Here is a 17,352-nt window from a genome sequence, read left to right on the forward strand (position 1 = left end):
TCGGCCTCCTGAAGGCCAGGTTCAGGTGCCTCCATATGACAGGCGGATCCCTATTCTACTCACCGAAGAAGGTGTGCGACATCATCATCGCCTGCTCCATGCTCCATAATTTGGCTTTGCGACACCAGGTGCCTTTTCTGCAGGAGGATGATCCAGATGACGGTGTTGTAGCAGCTGTGCAGCCTGTGGAGCCTGTGGACAGTGATGAGGATGAAGCTGAGGAAGAAGACAACGACAACAGGGAGTCAGTCATACAGCAATATTTCCAGTGACACACAGGTGAGAACATTTTCATTTTTAGCATTACATTAACTTTCACACGTCTACCTCTATCCTGTTTCTCGAATTCAATCACTATTTGGTAACTGAGTTGTACCCTTCCATTACGGTTTCACAGGTGTGGTTACCAACGTGTCATCTGCTTGCATCCTTCAAGGACTTGTGATGTGTGACATAGGCATGTTAGCCTTACAATGGGAAACCCATTATGACACTGTCATTGATAATACATATTTACTAAATCAAAGACTGACTCCAGATTGTTTTGTGTTTCAAGGGTGTTTATTGAAGTGCTCTGTAATGTGAGGGGTTTGTAAAATGAGGAAGGGTGATGGCGGAGGAATGTTCATGGCAGAGTCCAGTCTATTAGTCTCACAGTAGCACTGCCCATCTGGGCATAGGAAGTGGAGCTGGGGCAGTTTAAGTATGGACAGGGTAACAAAGTGGGACAGTGGGAGGACAATCAGGGTGGTCTCATTTCCTGGCGGGGGTCTTGCCATCTTGCTCTGTCCTGTTCCTGGATCTCAGGGACCGCTTGCGTGGTGGTTGTCCGTCTGCAGGGGGTGGGGTGCTTGTGTGGTGGCCCTGTGGCGGGGCGTCCTGTCCACTAGCGCCGGCGGAGGTGATGGGCAGTTCATCGTCCTGGCTAGTGTCAGGGGCCCCTTGGAGTGCAACGGTTTCCCTCAAGGTCTGCTGTATGTTCTTCAGCACCCCTACGATGGTGCCCAGGGCGGAGCTGATGGTCCTGAGCTCCTCCCTGAACCCCAAATACAGTTCGTCCTGCAGACGCAGGGTCTCCTGCAACTTGTCGAGGACCGTCGCCATCGTCTCCTGGGAGTGGTGGTATGCTCCCATGATGGAGGAGAGGGCCTTGTGGAGAAAGGGGTTCCCTTGGCCTGTCTGCCCCCTGTCGCACAGCAGCCCTCCCAGTTCCCCTGTGTTCCTATGCCTCCGTCCCCTGGACCGTGTGCCCACTACCACTGCCCCCAGGTCCCTGTTGTTGTTGGGGTGGCAGGTTATCCTGGGTTCCCTGTAGTGGTGGACACACCGCTGACTGACCTGTCCTGGGTAGGGAGGTTTGGGCCTGCTGGGTGGGTGCTGTGCTGGTGTTACCAGAGGGTGGAACGTCCGTGTTGGGCTGTGCCTGTGCAATGGGAACCGACTGTCCCGAGGCCCACGATGGTCCGGGCTGGTCATCAGGATCCAGTAGGGCAGAGCTGCTCTTGTCACTGTGGGCCTCTTCTGGGGGTGGAGTGGTGTTGTCTGGACCCTCTGGTGTGGTGACGGTCCTTCGTGTTTCTGCAGGGGCATAAGAGCATGATTATTGCATGTGTGTGTGTAATGGTGTGCAATGGGTGGGTGTTTGTGTATCCCAGTGCAAGCATTCCTGTGTGTGGGTTTGTGTGATGATGGTTGGGGGGGTTTTCTCGGTATGTGCAGTGGGCATGCTTTAGTGAGAGATGTCCATGCTTAGTTGTGTCATGCAGGGCTTGGTGTTGTGATGGGTGGTTTGTGTTATGGGTAGATTAGGGAGGATTTGGAGTGATAGGGGAGGGTGTGAGGGTGGGGGGTTGTGATAGCATGCAGGTAGGGTGGGGGATATGGTAGTTAAGATTTGACTTACCAGTGTCACATCCTCCACCGACTCCTCCGAGGCCCTCAGGATGCAAGATGGTCAAGACTTGCTCCTCCCATGTTGTTAGTTGTGGGGGAGGAGGTGGGGGTCCGCCGCCAGTCCACTGTACCGCGATGTTGTGTCTGGAGACCGTTGAACGCACCTTCCCCCGTAGGTCGTTCCACCTCTTCCTAATGTCCTCCCTATTTCTTGGGTGCTGTCCCACGGCGTTCACCCTGTCCACTATTCTGCGCCATAACTCCATCTTCCTGGCTATGGATGTGTGCAGTACCTGTGAGCCAAATAGCTGTGGCTCTACCCGGACGATTTCCTCCACCATGACCCTGAGCTCCTCCTCGGAGAAGCGGGGGTGTCTTTGGCGTGACATGGGGTGGTGTGGGTGATGTGTGGGGTGGTGTATGTGGTGATGAGTGTGGTGAGTGTAGTGGTGTGTGGTGTTTTGTGGGTGGATGTTGTATGGGTGATGGTGTTGTGTGCCTCTGTGTGATGGGGTTGTCTATTCTGTGCTCTCTCTCTGGCCTTCGTTCGTGATTTTTTGGTCGTAGGGGTTTGTGGGTGATGTGGGTGTGTGTTTTATATTGTGTTGGGTGTGTGGGAGTGTTGTTTGTATGTGTATCAGGTGTGTGTATTTTGAATTGTCCAATGTGGTGGTGTTTTGGAGATGTGTGTGTATTTTGAGCGCGGCGGTGTGTACCGCCAATGGAATACCGCGGTTGAAAGACCACTGCGTGGATTCGTGGGTTGTAATAGCATGGGCGTGTTTCTGTTGGCGTGGAGGTGGAGGATTTGTTTCCGCCAGTTTATCACTGACCATTGGTGTGGCGGTGTTGTGTGGGTGTCTGAATTTCGGCGGATTCCAAGATGTGTGTCATAATAGCTGTGGCGGAATACCGCGGCGGCGGCGGTGTATTGGCGGTCTTCTGCTCGGCGGTAAGCGCCTTTTACTGCCAATGTTGTAATGACCCCCATAGAGAGGGATTCCTAACAGATGATTAGCCCATAATTCCCGTTGTAAAACCCGAACATTCTTACAGAATAGTCTTAGATTACAGACACCTAAACAGTCATACTTGCACATACACAATAAAAAATTCACACAGCACAGCACTAATTAACAACATAATGCATAAAAAATACAAAACAACATTGGATATCTCCAGTGATTTTTTTTCTGCCAGAACATAGCACACGAAAGTTGGGACCTGTGTGCATTCTCATTTGGCTCACAAAAATGCTTCTGTCGTTTATCCCAAGGCTACAAGAACAGGCCAGGGCTTTTCTCAGCCCGTGTATCATCAATATTACATAATATTGATCCCGAGGTGTTGTCTTATGTCGATAATATCTATCTCATGGATGTCGACCTCACCATTAATCTTGCCAGGGTCAATCAGATCGTTCTAAGATTCGCAGGCCTTGGTTGCAAATTACATTTTAGGAAAACTAAAATAGTCTTTCTCAGCGTATTGTTCCTGGGATATGAGCTGTCAAACGAGGGCAAGAGCTTGGCCCTGCACTTTTTTAAAAAGCGTGCTCAGCTCCAGCCACCAAATACAATCAAGAAACTGCAGTCTTTACTTGGAGAACAGTAGAACACACACGCATTCCTTAGAGGTCTGTAACAGGACATGTTAGAAGCAAAAGTCTTACATACCGGTGATAACAAAACAAATTTGGTCATCAGAATAATTGCTGGTGCCATTGGGTTCACTTATGTCACATTTAAAGAAGGGGACATGGTGCCCATAGCATATAAATCACACGTATACTCCAATGCAGAACAACGTTTTGATCCCACACAAAAAAATTCTGACTGCTGTACAGATGGTTGTTATCAAGGAGAGACCACTTGCCCAAGGGAAACACATTATTGTCATTACCCCGGTGCCAGCTTTAGAGGCCGTTACAAAAGTAACCGTTTCTAACACTAAAGCATTACATCAACGCTGGATTCAGTGGGCAATGTCCATGACTGCCAGTGATGATGATTACATCTTTGATCCCAAAACTTCAGACACCACAATTTCTCCAATAGGAACAAGAGTTCCCCGCACCTATGGACATGTTGCCACTTGACAAATACCATATTGTCATCTACACTGATGGTTCAGCACAACCAGATGTAGGTACTAAAGATCAATACTCAGCCACCTGCACAGCCATGAGCGGAGTGATGAGGGATGGTGTATTCCACCCTCACAATACCTACACGCAGACCCTAGGGGACTGCACAGCACAGCTGGTTGAACTCAAAGTCCTTATCTTAGCCCTAGAACACACGGATCCAGGACTACTCACTTTGATTGTCAGTGACTCATACTACTGCGTCCAGTCCTACAATGATTACCTTAATCACTGGTGATTGAACGGGTTCAGAGACTTCAAAGGGTCACCACAAAACACAGAACTCTGATGGGGAGGGTGGATTATCTTAAGGTGAAGCTACTTAGTGCTCATGTAGTCAATACATTAGACCACCAACGTGTACGAGTACACGTTACTGGAAATAATTTGGCTGATGAAGCAGCCAAATCCACAGTAGCTACGGCTTCTGTGGCTGCAGTGACATGTTCCCAGGTGAGATTGGATAATTACATTTTGGCTGCTGTGAAGGCTTCGGCTGAAGGCAAGCCTCTCCCAAAAGCATACCCAACAAAATGCTCATACCACATCAGTGCAGAAAATGTTTCTTATGCAACACTTCCTGGGGTTGGAGATTGAGTGATCCCCAACCAAGACCAGAGATCTGATAAATGCAGCGCATGAGGTGTCACCTCTGCACATGCTGGTATTGCGTACACAAAAACACTCTTACAGCAGCGCTTCTGGTGGCCAGGTCTATAGAAGAAAACCAAGCAATTTATCCTTTGCTGTGACATTTGCCAGCGGGTAAGCATCAAATGCCCTCTGCAGACATCCCTTTTAGTGTCCAACAGGACACTACAATGTGTGTACCTGGACCATTGTGGTCCCCTACAACCTGATGGTGCATACAAATACATCATAGTCGCTGTAGATTCTTGTTCTAGATTCCTGTGGGTATGGCCTCAGCGGTCAGCTGATGCGCAAATTGTTATAAAAGACTTGTTGATCTTCATTGGTACATTTGCCGTTGCAGCATTCCATTCGGATCAGGGCCTTGCCTTTGCCTCAAAGGCATTCAGGGATGCCATGGGTACGATGGGTATTGCTCCTCACCCTACCATTCCAAGGGAAATTTGGTTGAAGAGAGGAGGAATCGAGATCTAAAGCAGCCCTTAACAGCTAGAGTATTAGGTACTGGTCGCAGCTGCCTTCATCACCTATATGGGGTCCAGAAAGCACTGAATAATCTTCCAAGAAGGTCTTTGGGAGTATGCACTCCTTATGAGGTTCTCTTTGGGATACCTATGTATTTCCCAGATTTAGATGGCCATGGTTAGGTGGCAGCAGATACACCTTTTGGCATAAATGAACATCTCACTGTATTACAGGAGCTTCAGCAATTCTGTGATGATAAATCATCTGCCAGTGCTGCCACCTTAGGAATAAGAGATTTGCCAACAACTTCTACTGGCTGGATTCCTAAAGTCGGGATCTGGTTTTCAAGAAGATCACTGTGAAGAAGGAATTCAGTCCACCCTACAGAGTGTCTAGGCGGGGCCACTCACCTGAAAAGCATGATGTCCGCTGGGGCGATGGTATGCCCCGACCTCCTGGAACACCTCTCAGCGCTTCCTGGTGCACACAGAAACCCCGGCAGGTGTCCCAAAAAAAAAAAAGGGGGAGTGGAAGAGAAAGAGACAAAACAAACATTTAGGCAAGTAACTACAATAATAATGTAGAAATGTTCAGAAATGCATTTGTCTCTTCAAGATAAGCACTCTGCCAAAATAAGAGGTCTGAAATACACCAGCTGTTCTAGGAAAGCGCGGCACTCAAAGAACAAACTCCCAGGAGCATACTAGTCACTTAGCTGCAGTTATTTCCGAAGTCCTGGAGGAATGCCTGGTGTCAGCTGGTACAGGAACGAAGAAAAGAATTGCCTCAAAAGTCCTGAATACGAGTATGACGGCAGGGGCTGGAATACCAAATCAAAAGCTGAGATCAGGAAGCAAAACAAAGCCAAGCAGGGAATCAGTTGAGTTTCCACATGTGGATGAGTCACCACACCCAATTAGAAGCACATGTCTACACCACACCCAATTAGAAGCACATGTCTACACCTGCTAACATTAGCAAAAAGCATTGGTAAAACAAGCATTGACAAAACCAATTGTGTAACACAGCACATTATGTTTACTTAGAAACAGGAAGGTTTAACCAAGAACAGAGATATGATTTAACCCTAATCCTTGGGGATGCTGAGAGATAACACAGGAGGCACCTTGGGGATTCCTGACAGAGAGCACCGGTCCAAGTCCTGGGAATACAAGGTACCATAACTGTCAACCTACCACCGCTGCCTGGTTCTAAAGCAAACTGATTTGTTTTAATTGACAATGTCTAATTACATCATGTGGCTGATCCTGCACAGTAGACCCAGAGGTCCCTTGGGTAGTTCCTAGTCCCCTCTCACTACCCAACAGGACATACCTCTTGAAAGAAGAAACATCAACACTTCTGACTACACAAGCATGTCCAACAATGCTACAAAAGCCTCCTTAAGCATGGGGAGGGCGGAAATGAGCTCTTGCTGATTCCAGTTACCACTTCAATGACAACACCTGTCCAAGATGTGGCTGTTTTCTATTGTAACAATACACAAACTGCCCACATCGTCTACTATGCACCTCCACGTGAAGTGGATCCATCCACCAGTAATGCACCGGCTCCTGTATTTGCAGAGACTGCTTCTGGTTACTTCACCGACATTGATGACTTTTCCTCAACTTCATCTGCACCTGCTATTGGAACTATTTTAAAGACACATAAGCTGTACATATGGCTTAAAAATAACTATTTCATTTATCTATGGGACTATATCTGTGGTTATCTATGACATTGCTTGCATTTTTTCTGTGGATTGGTTTGTGACTGTTTTCTTGCTTATAAATGGTCATTACCTTCCTGAACACTCCTCTGTTTAGCCTGTGAATGAAGTCCTAACTCCATATCTTTCCTCACATAAGGTCTAAAGAGACCTGTCCCTTGTGAACATTTCAGCAGTACCAATTCCTGATGGGATTGGGTGGGATAAAGTTCCATTTGATATATATGAGCCTACTGAGGTTATTCAAATTCCAAATGTTTTCAAAATTTCAATGACTGATGCAATTGCACCTGGTGTTGTATCTGATGACTGGGATGTCCAAACAATTGATTCCATGTAGACGAAATGAAGGATTACACTGTATTTGAAAGTGATGATGTGTACACCAATACAAAGAATTATGTGGACATTACTACCTGCACTGTGCCACTAGACATAGATTGTTATTCAATTACACACAGTAGGAACACTGTTCTACTCCACCTGTGGGGAGCCCAAAACATTATTCAGATAAATTCACATATTTTTCTGGGAATTACATTAGGAATGCATAGTCATATTATTTCAAATCACCATCTCCAAAATTAGGAAACTTTTTAGCACAATACTAATTTACTCATTTCCTTTGTTTCCCGGCTTGCAGTTGAAGTCTACGAATACTGGAAGAACACTATTGAAATAAAGAGGGTATGGGGAACATAAGATTGGCAAATTCAGGGTAGGGAAGCTTTATTTAGAGCGTGCCTTATTCCTGTACAAATGATCTTTTTGAATGACACAATTCAACAGACACCCTGTCTTGGGTTAGCAAAAATGAAGGAAATGAATGCGCCCAGTATCCCCACACCAGCAAAATTCACTAATTGCAATCCTTCCTGAACGTCACCAAGAAAGAATTAGATGCAAAGGTTCAGGCTGGTTCCTATTATTCTTCACTTTCCAGTCCCGGTGGGTGGTTATTGTGACCATTTGACACGAATGGGTGTCAGGCTCGTTTTTTGAAATCCTGAGGGGGTTTCAAGTTTAGCCAGCCAGACCCTTGCTTTGTCTCGGGTCAACACTTGGGTATAGTTTCTACATACATTGTGGGTAAACTGTGCCAACAGTGGTTGCAGACTAACACCTTAGCAGCAGTTAAGGAACCTTAATACTCTTTTTGAAGTTATAGACTTGCAGGATGTCTTGTTAGGTCCAAGGAAGCTATGCTCTAAACAATTTATCTATGCCATATACAATGAGATCTGGAAGCTTTCTCAAATGCAAGCTGCTGCACGTTTAAGGCAGATTGATAAAGAGAATTTGGAAAAGGCTTTAGCTGTTGTCGATAATGGCATGAACACTCTGTCCAACAGGATTTATTCCCTTAATAAGAAATAAAGAGTCATCTGCGATTGACATCACTCAGAATGACATGTCCTTTTTACACCATGGACAAAGTCAGCTGCGTTCCATCATGCAGTTAGGTTGGACACTACAGATTCTGAAAAACTGCCACGTTCCATAGAAGTATATTAACAGTAGTGACTTGTTTGCTGCTTTTAATTTATCCAGGGAACAACAGACAATGGCTAAAAGGGAAGCGAGTTTGACCATGCTTCACATAGAAAAGTTGCCTTTCACAGTTGCGGAGAGTCCATCAACAGTTTGGCTTATGCATGACACTATAAATCTCCCCATTTCCACTTTTTGCTTTCCGAAATGCTTGAAACATCTTGCTGAGGGAAGATACGAGTGACTAGGTGATAGCTACATTAAAGAAGACTGGGAGTTGCCATTTGAATATAAATGTCTGAATGGCGAAACAGAGGTCTTTCTTAACAGAAGCGAATGTGAGACTACTGTTAGTCATTCAATTATTTGAAAACAGGTGTCCCTTCATGGCCTCTGCAATGCGGGGGTCGCGAACTTGGCCTGTTTTCTGAAGGATACTCCTGTCCCTTTGATTCGTCCGGCATTTCATGTACTTTTGAATGGAAGTTATGTGGTGCTAAGCGACCAAAGCTGTTGTGGTATGCGGCCAGGAATTGCCGACGCAATTTCGGTCTTGCTGATTGTAACGTGTTGCGGCCATGTTTTATTCCCCCCACACACAAGAGATAAGAGTAGCAGAAATGTGGCCTCACATTGATACTACTGATGTAAATTATGACAAGCTGAGCAGACTAAAGGGGCTACTGTTCCAGAAACAAGTTGTGTTGACATCGGCCGGGAGACGTATGCTCTCAAGATAGCAAAATCATCAGCCGAGATACAATTCCCATTAAATACCAAATTCCCCAAGCACTTTGGAGAGTTGGTATCCAGAATATTCAACGCTTCAAGCACAACGGAGATTGTCCATTTCTTTAAGGTTGTGGGGTCTGGATTTGTGTCCATCTTCCAGTCTGTTTTCTGAGTCATTCCTTCAGCCATCTATTCACTCTTTTCCAGTGTGGCGTGCGGCTTCCCTGTGACTTTGGCATTAATCAGTGGGATACTATTGCTGTTGTTCCTGATACACAATGGTTGTGCCTTCCCAGCTGAGGAGAGTGATGGAGCTACTACCACCAGCCCAGCTGTGCCATGATCGAATGGTAAAGTTCTTTGGTGCTCCGTTGCTGGAAGAATTGGAGTGTGATTGGTCATTGTCACTCCGAGCAGTCCTATGATGTGTGCAACCAGTCTTTCATTGCACCTGGTACCTCTTCGAACATCTACCTTCAGTGTGCCTTGTTCCGGTAGTGCTTCCTGTGGACAAGGAACTGCTGATGTTCCCGATGAGGGCTAATTCACGGTCCTGCCCCAGGAGACTGAGGCTGATTCGTGAGGCCACTTAAGAGCCACCCTTGGTGGAAAGTCTGGCTCCTTTGGGCACTTTGGATGGTGCTGCTATGAGGGAGATCCTGCATCAGAAACTGCTGTGCACTCCTGTCATCGATCTAACATCTGACGATGTGGCTTCTTTCTTAAATGCCCTTCCTTTTGATGGCTTCGAAGACATTCTTGAAGATCATGACTACTGATAAATACATTTGACCATTGACCTTTTCTAAAGTTTAAAGTATCCCAACATTGTCTTTAACTTTGGCCTGCTGTGCTTGTCATGGTCAACACTGTCTCTTTGATTGTTTTAGCTATTTTTAACAAGTTTTTCATTAGATTTTAGGTATATTTTAATATGATTTTAGCTTGTTTTAGTCCAAGTCATTTTAGCTTGGGTCCATTCACTTTCTCTGGCGTCACCATTATGGCGTCATACTTGTTCCGGCAATGGGGAAGGTGTGGTGGATCCTATTTAGTTTTAATGGGAATTCAGCCTTTGGCTTGCATGCCTGTTTTAACCTACTTTGCTTGTTCTGCTCTAGCACATTTATTAAATTATTTCTTCCAATATGGCTACCATGTTTGTAGTTAGGACGATCTTTCATGTTATCAGTGCCACTCTGTAAAGACGTCACCATCAGCGTCAAAGATAAATGAGCTACATAGGGATTCACATTATGTACTTTGCCACTTTTGTTTGCCAGAAACACAATGTACCTTTTCAGGGAATTGTTTATATAATTGTCACCCTAAGCATGACTTCTTATCTATTGTTTCGGAACATATCTGCGTCAGGGGTCCTACCAGATCTGTATAAATACATCTCACACAGATAAGATAATTTGAGGGATTCCTACCAGATTCCATCAACACTATCGAAGCTACACATCGCCTTGATGCCAACCCAGTCTTCATGTCCCCATGGAGCCTGATCTAGAGACCTCATTCCAAGGTAATGAGGCTTGGGGGTCTCTTCTCATGGACATGCGCCTGGCAGATTAGATTTAACACACCTAACTCTCTTTAGTTGAGAGATTAGGTTTGTCATGCTAGGGTAGTAGGGCCTAATTCACATCCATTTCACATATTTTGTTATTGCAAGATGCTGGGGGTCTTTGTATTCATGACTCTTGTTTTTACCATTCTGGCCCTCATTTTGAAATTGGCGGTCAGGTGACCGCCATGTCGGCGATGGCGGTAGTACCGTCGCCAGCCTAGCGGTAATGACCACCAAATTATGACCATGGCAGTGATCCCTCCCATAGACAGCCAATGTACCACCCCAACCTCCAGTGCGGTATGGCCATTGACCACGGCGGTAGCCACATACATGTCCACCATATTAAGACACAGCAGACTGCCAGGATTTCCAGAGCGTGGGTAGGGGGCAGAGCAGTAGCCTTGGGACGGGGGCCCTGAGTGGCACTCTTGTTCCCCTTAGTGGTGGGGGAACTCTTAGGGGGAGGAACAGGAGCCAAATGGGAGCTGTAGGCACTGGGCTGGGGGGTGGGGAGACTTTTCTCTTACGGGCAGGACAGGGGGTTAGGGAAGAGGTCACAGCAGGAAAGGGAAAGCTTCTTAGGACCAGTGGGGTGTGGGAGGAGGAGGAATGGGAGTGGAGGTAGAGGGAGTGGTTGTAGAAGGAGGAGATGTGCTGGACTTGGGTGCATGTGCATGGGCAATATGCGTGTGTGAGGTGGATGGCTGTTCGGTATCTGAGTGGGAGCATTTATGTGTCTTTGGAGGTGGGGCAGACAGGGTGGGGGAGGAAAAACAGGATGTGTGGTGGTGTCTGAAAGTGAGGTGGGTGTGCTGCATGAGGTGGTGGTGGAGACTGCGCATGTGGTGTGTGCATGTCTGCGTGTCTGCTGTTGAGGTGACTGTGGGCTGTACAGGTGGGAGGATCTGGGACTGATGGTGCAGTGCATGCAGGTGTGAGTGCTGATGTGACTGTGAGTGAGGAGGAGGGGGAGACTGTGGAGGCAATGGCTGTTGTAGTATGTGCATCTTGGTGTTGGCTGTGTGTGTGCTTGTGGAGTGAAGTGTGGTGCCGGTGTTTGTCTGTGCAAGTCCTGTCTGTTGTTCTGTGTGCGTGCCTGTCGGATTGTGTGCATGGGATGGGTTGGGGGAGAGGGCTATTGGATTGGGAACAGGTAGTTGGAGGGGGGACGGAAGAAACAAGGACACTGGCTGCTGTCAGAGAGGAGGTCAGAGCCTGAAACAATATCTGTAGGGCCGCCAAGCCACCGTGAATGCCCTCCAGGAAGGAACTGCATCCCTGCATCTGGGATGCCAGCCCCTGGATGGCATTCACTATGGTTGACTGTCCTACAGAGATGGATCTCAGGAGGTCAATAGCCTCCTCACTGAGGGCAGCAGGGCTGATTGGGGCAGGGCCTGAGGTGCCTGGGCGAAGAAGGAGCCCACCCTCCTGGGTGAAGGGCACGAGCAACTGGGTGGGTGTGGCTACTGGGAGGGCGGTGCTGGTACGGGGGTACCGGAAGATGAAGTAGCTGGGGTGGTCCCTGAGGGGTCTGCCACCACCAGGGAGCTTCCATCGGAGTAGAAATCAGAGTTTGTAGTCGTTGCTCCAGTCTCCCCGTGGTGCTCCCCTCGCCCTCTAACCCACTGGTCCCCCCAACATTGGTGGACTCTGCCTCCTGGGTCCCGTGGGTTTCAGCTCCCTCACTCGCCAGTGCCCCTGCTCCTTCGCCAGATGATGTTAATGCACACATGGACAGGATGACAAAAGGAGAGAGGGTGAGGGAGAAAGAAAGGGAGCACAGGGTCAATCACAGCAACAACAGCACAGATGGCATACACATCACAATCACTCCCTGGGACTTACATTGGGTAGTATGGACCACAATGACAAACCATTGCCTAGGTACTACAGCAGGAAGGAACCCAAAAACTATCATCTGCACACCTACTGGGACTAACTAAGCCCTGTCTGCCATGGTATGCTAGCTACCTAGCAGTACCAAAAATGCATACCACCCTACACAGCTAAGCAGGACCACACAGGAATGGCTAAACTGGCATATTCGGGCATCCACTGACTAGAACCTTGCGCCCAAACTCCATGGCAGGAAAAATATACAAAATACCACACAGTCTGTACTCACCCCCTTGTGGCTGCTGTGCTGCCCTCAAGCGCCCATCCAGCTCGGGATTGGCCACCGCCAGTATGCCGGCCAGGCTCTGACAGGCACCCCTCCCTCGTTGGGGGACCATCCCCAGCTGGGCTTCCGTGGTCTTCTGGGCCCAGAGTCTCCAGTCCTCCCACTGTTTCCTGCAGTGGGTGCTCAGCCGGTTATGGACCCCCAGGGTCTGCACATCCTTGGTGATGGCACGCCACAACCCCTTCTTCTGATGGGTGTTGACCTGCAGAGAAAACACAGAAGGAAGGACACCATGAACCATACAATCCAGCCTGTCACACAAATGGCTTACATACTGCATTTGCCCCTTATCAAGTATACACATGACCCTTATCTCTGCATTCACATTGCCTGCAGCCATAACCCCCACATGATACACTGCTAGCACATACATACATCTACATGCAGCCATGTAGCATACAACGAACCCATGATGTACTCACCTGTTGGTGTGGAGGCCCATACAACTGCCCATACAGGGGTAGGACCCCATCGACGTGCTTCTCCTACTCCTCCGATGTGAAGGCTGGAGCCCTTTCCCCTGCAGCACGGGCCATGGCAGGTTCCAGACACAGGTCACAGCAGTCACGTAGTGGAGATGTGGTTGAGTGGAAAGTCAGGAAACAAGTGAAGTGGTAGAAAGAAAATGGTGGTCACGTCCGCGGCGGTGAACACCTTCACCGCTGGCGTTGATCATCATTGGCTCCTGAACACCATGGAGCCCAGTGTTTGCCAATGAGGAATAGCACGGCGGTGCAGATCGCCTTCCGCCATGACTCCTAACACCGGCGGACTGAGGTCACTTCCACCTGTCCCTGCAGACAGGACAGGTGGTTGCCATTTCCTAGTGCTAGTACTCATGTTTTGAATTTATATGTGTCCCATTGGTTTCGACTGTACACACCTAGACAATTCTAGTGTCCTACATACATACATGCTCTGTGTACTATGATGTTGTGTGTCCATAGGTCCTGTTGTCGTACCCATTTTACTTTTGGTTCACTTAGATACCAACCACTGCGGAGGAATAAGAGGAGGAGGCAGGCACCCGTGTACAGACCTAGACTGGAGGACCGGTACATCATACTCACCTATCGCCTGGACAGGGCCACAATCACAGAGCTATGTGCACAATTGGAGCCTGATCTGCTGCCTGCTATCCGTAGCACCACAGTTGTGCAGCTACTGTCAGTGCTCCATTTCCTGGCAACTGGTTCTTTCCAGGTGACTGTGGGCTTGGCTGCAGGAATGTCACAGCCAATGTTCTTGATTGTGCTTTGAAGGGTTTTGGCTGCCTTGCTCCAACACATGAGCAGCTACATCGCATTCCCCGAGGTTGATGATTTGTCCACTGTGAAGGCTGGATTCTACGCAATGGGACACATACCACATGTGATTAGGGCCATTGACTGGACCCATATTGCCTTAGTCCCTCCCCGGGCAAATAAGCAGGTGTACAGGAATAGGAAGAGTTTCCACTCTCACAATGTCCAGATGGTGTGCCTTGCTGATCAGTATATCTCCCACGTCACTGCCAAGTATTGTGGCTCTGTGCATGATGCCTATGTCTTGAGGAATAGCAGAGTCCCACAGGTGATGGCACAACTACAGAGGCACAGAGTGTGGCTTATAGGTGAGCTTGAGTCCCCATCCAATGTATGTCAGTGTATGCCTACTGGAGTCATACCCCATGCCATTGTGCATGGCTAATGTGTCTTCCTCACTTCTTCCAGGTGACTCCGGCTACCCAACCCTGTCCTGGCTGTTGACCCTTGTTAGGAATCCGAGAACAGGGGCTGAAAATCATTACAATGATGCACATGGGCGTACCAGGAGGATTGTGGAACGCTCTTTCGGTCTCCTGAAAGCCAGGTTCAGGTGCCTCCAGTTAACAGGTGGATCCCTATGCTACTCCCCTGAGAAGGTCTGCCAGATTGTGGTGGTCTGCTGCATGTTGCACAATTTGGCCCTCAGACGCCATGTGCCCTATCTGCAGGAGGAGGGGAGTGACAATGCACCTGTGGCAGCAGTGGACACTGAGCACAGCGAGGAGGAGGAAGAGGAGGAGGATGTGGACAGCAGGATACATATCATTTAGCACTACTTCCAGTGACACTCAGGTAAGACTGTTGATCTATGCATGTCTCAATTTTAGTAAAGTGCTTTGTGGCTGTTGTGTTGGGCCAGTCACTACCTTTGCATCACAACTGACTGTCACCTATGCCTTCCCTTATTGCAGATGTTGGTGTGGTTACAACAGCATACTGTTGTGATGACTACAGACTGCTGAGACACGTTTGTTGGATGGATTCACACATTACAGGACATTTGCACAGGATAATGCGGTTCAATATAGTTCACTACATTGCACTTTTCTTTCTGATAAAGCACTATTACTCAAGTTGTGTTCATGGGTGTTTATTTAAATAACAAAAACAAAATGGAAAGTGCAATAGTGGGGTGATGGTTGGGAAAAGTCTAGGGTAGTGGTCCAATCTGTTTTTAGCACAGTTCCAGTGTCCATGGGGCCATAGGAAGAGGAGCAATGGCAGTCCAAACTGAGCAAGGTGAATCAGTGGAACACAAGGGGGACATTCTGGATGAGCTCAGTTCCTGGCGGTGGTTTTGGTCTTGGCAACTGTCTCTGGTCTCTTTCTAGGTTACAGAGAACGTTTGCAGGGTGGTTCATCTTCTGCAGGGGAATGGGTGCTGATGGCCTGTGAGTCATGTGGCAGGGCCTCCTGTCCCCTAGCTGCAGCAGATGTGGAGGGCTGGTCAGTACGCTGGCTAGTAGATGATGTTCGCCATGTCAGTCAGCACCCCTGCAATAGAGGCCATGGTGGTATTCAAGGCCTGCAATTGTTGCATGACTTCCTGGTGGTTTTCCCGCTTCAGCTGCTGGTTCTCCTGCATGATGTTGATCACCTGACCCATCCTGTCCTGGGATTGTTGGTATGCCCCCAGGACATTTGTGAGTGCCTCCTGGGCCGTCGGTTCCCTGGGTCTGGCCTCCCCCTGGCACACAGCTGTCCTCCAACTGCCCCTGCCCCCATGTGCCTGTGTCCCCTAAATGGTGTGCCCCCTCCAACTTACACCAGGACCTTTATCGTCTTGCCTGTATGGTGTCAACTCGGGTCCCTGTACAGGTGGGCACACTACTGATTGACGTGTCCTGGGGACAGAGGTTTGGGAGTGTTGGCTGGCTGCTGTGGTGTTTGAGTCTGAGGCTGGTGGCTGTGGTAGACTGAATGTGGACTGACCTGTGGTCCCAGATGGCCCAGGAAGTTCATCCAGATCAAGACCTCCAGAGTTGCTGTTATCACTGAGGGCTTCTTCTAGTGAGGGACTGGGTTGCAGTGGCACCTCCTCGCCGCTGACATTGGCTGGGGTTCCTACGGGGATGTAAGTGATTTGTTAGGGTAATTGTCTTGTCATATATTCCGCATTTCTACCTTTCCCAATGATATTGGTGTTGTCCACCCACCTTTGGTAGTGTATGGTGATGGATTGTGGGATTGGTAGTTCTACATGCTGCCCATGCATTGCTGGTGGGTTTGCATGCAGAGCTGGGAGGGATGTGCTTGCAGTGGGAATGGCATGCAGGGGTAGACAATTAGGTATGGTAATTGGGGTGGTGCTCTGTGTGGGATGGAGTAGGGTAAAGGGAGTCAGAGTGAGGGGGTGACATGGTATGCATGTAATGGTGGTGGTAGGTTGGTAATGGTGACTCACCAGTGTCCAGTCCTCCGGCTACTCCAGTGAGGCCCTCAGGATGCAGTATTGCCAAGACTTGCTCCTCCCATTCTGTCAACGGAGGAGGTGGGGGTACACCGCCAGTAATCCTGATGGTGAGCTGGTGCCTTGCTGCAGTGGAACGCACCTTCCCCCGTAGGTCGTTCCTCCTCTTCCAAATGTCGTCCCTTGTGCATGGGCATTGTCCCACGCCGTTCACACTGTCCACAATCCTCTGCCATAGCTCCATCTTCCTTGCAATGGAGATCTGCTGTACCTGTGCGCCAAACAGCTGTGGCTCTACCCTATTTCCTCCACCAATACCCGCAACTCCTCATCAGTGAAACGGGGATTCCTTTGTGGGGGACATGGGTGTTGTGTGGTGTGGGTGTTGTGCAGAGAGTGTTGAGTGATGTGGTCGGGTGTGTGGTGCATGACGGTTGAACGAGTAGCTATGGTGTGTGTGCAGTTATCTCTGGGATTGGCCTGGCAACGTGTAGCGGTCTTCTAGTGTTAGCAAAGGATTGCAGGTGATGTGGGGGGTGTTTTTGTAGTGCTGTTAGTGGGTATGTAGGTGGGTGTATTTGTGTCAGGTGTGGGTTTTTTGGACTGGCCAATGTTGGCTTGTTTTGGGTGGCCATTTCTGCCGTGGCGGTGTGCACCGCCAATGGTTTACTGTTGTTGAACGTCCGCTGTGGTGATTCGCGGGTCATTATTTGGAGGCCGTTGTTTTGCTGGCGTAACAGTATTGATGCTAGTTCCGTCAG

The sequence above is a fragment of the Pleurodeles waltl genome, chromosome 5 (genome assembly GCF_031143425.1).
Source record: "Pleurodeles waltl isolate 20211129_DDA chromosome 5, aPleWal1.hap1.20221129, whole genome shotgun sequence".
In the NCBI taxonomy this organism is placed as follows: domain Eukaryota; kingdom Metazoa; phylum Chordata; class Amphibia; order Caudata; family Salamandridae; genus Pleurodeles; species Pleurodeles waltl.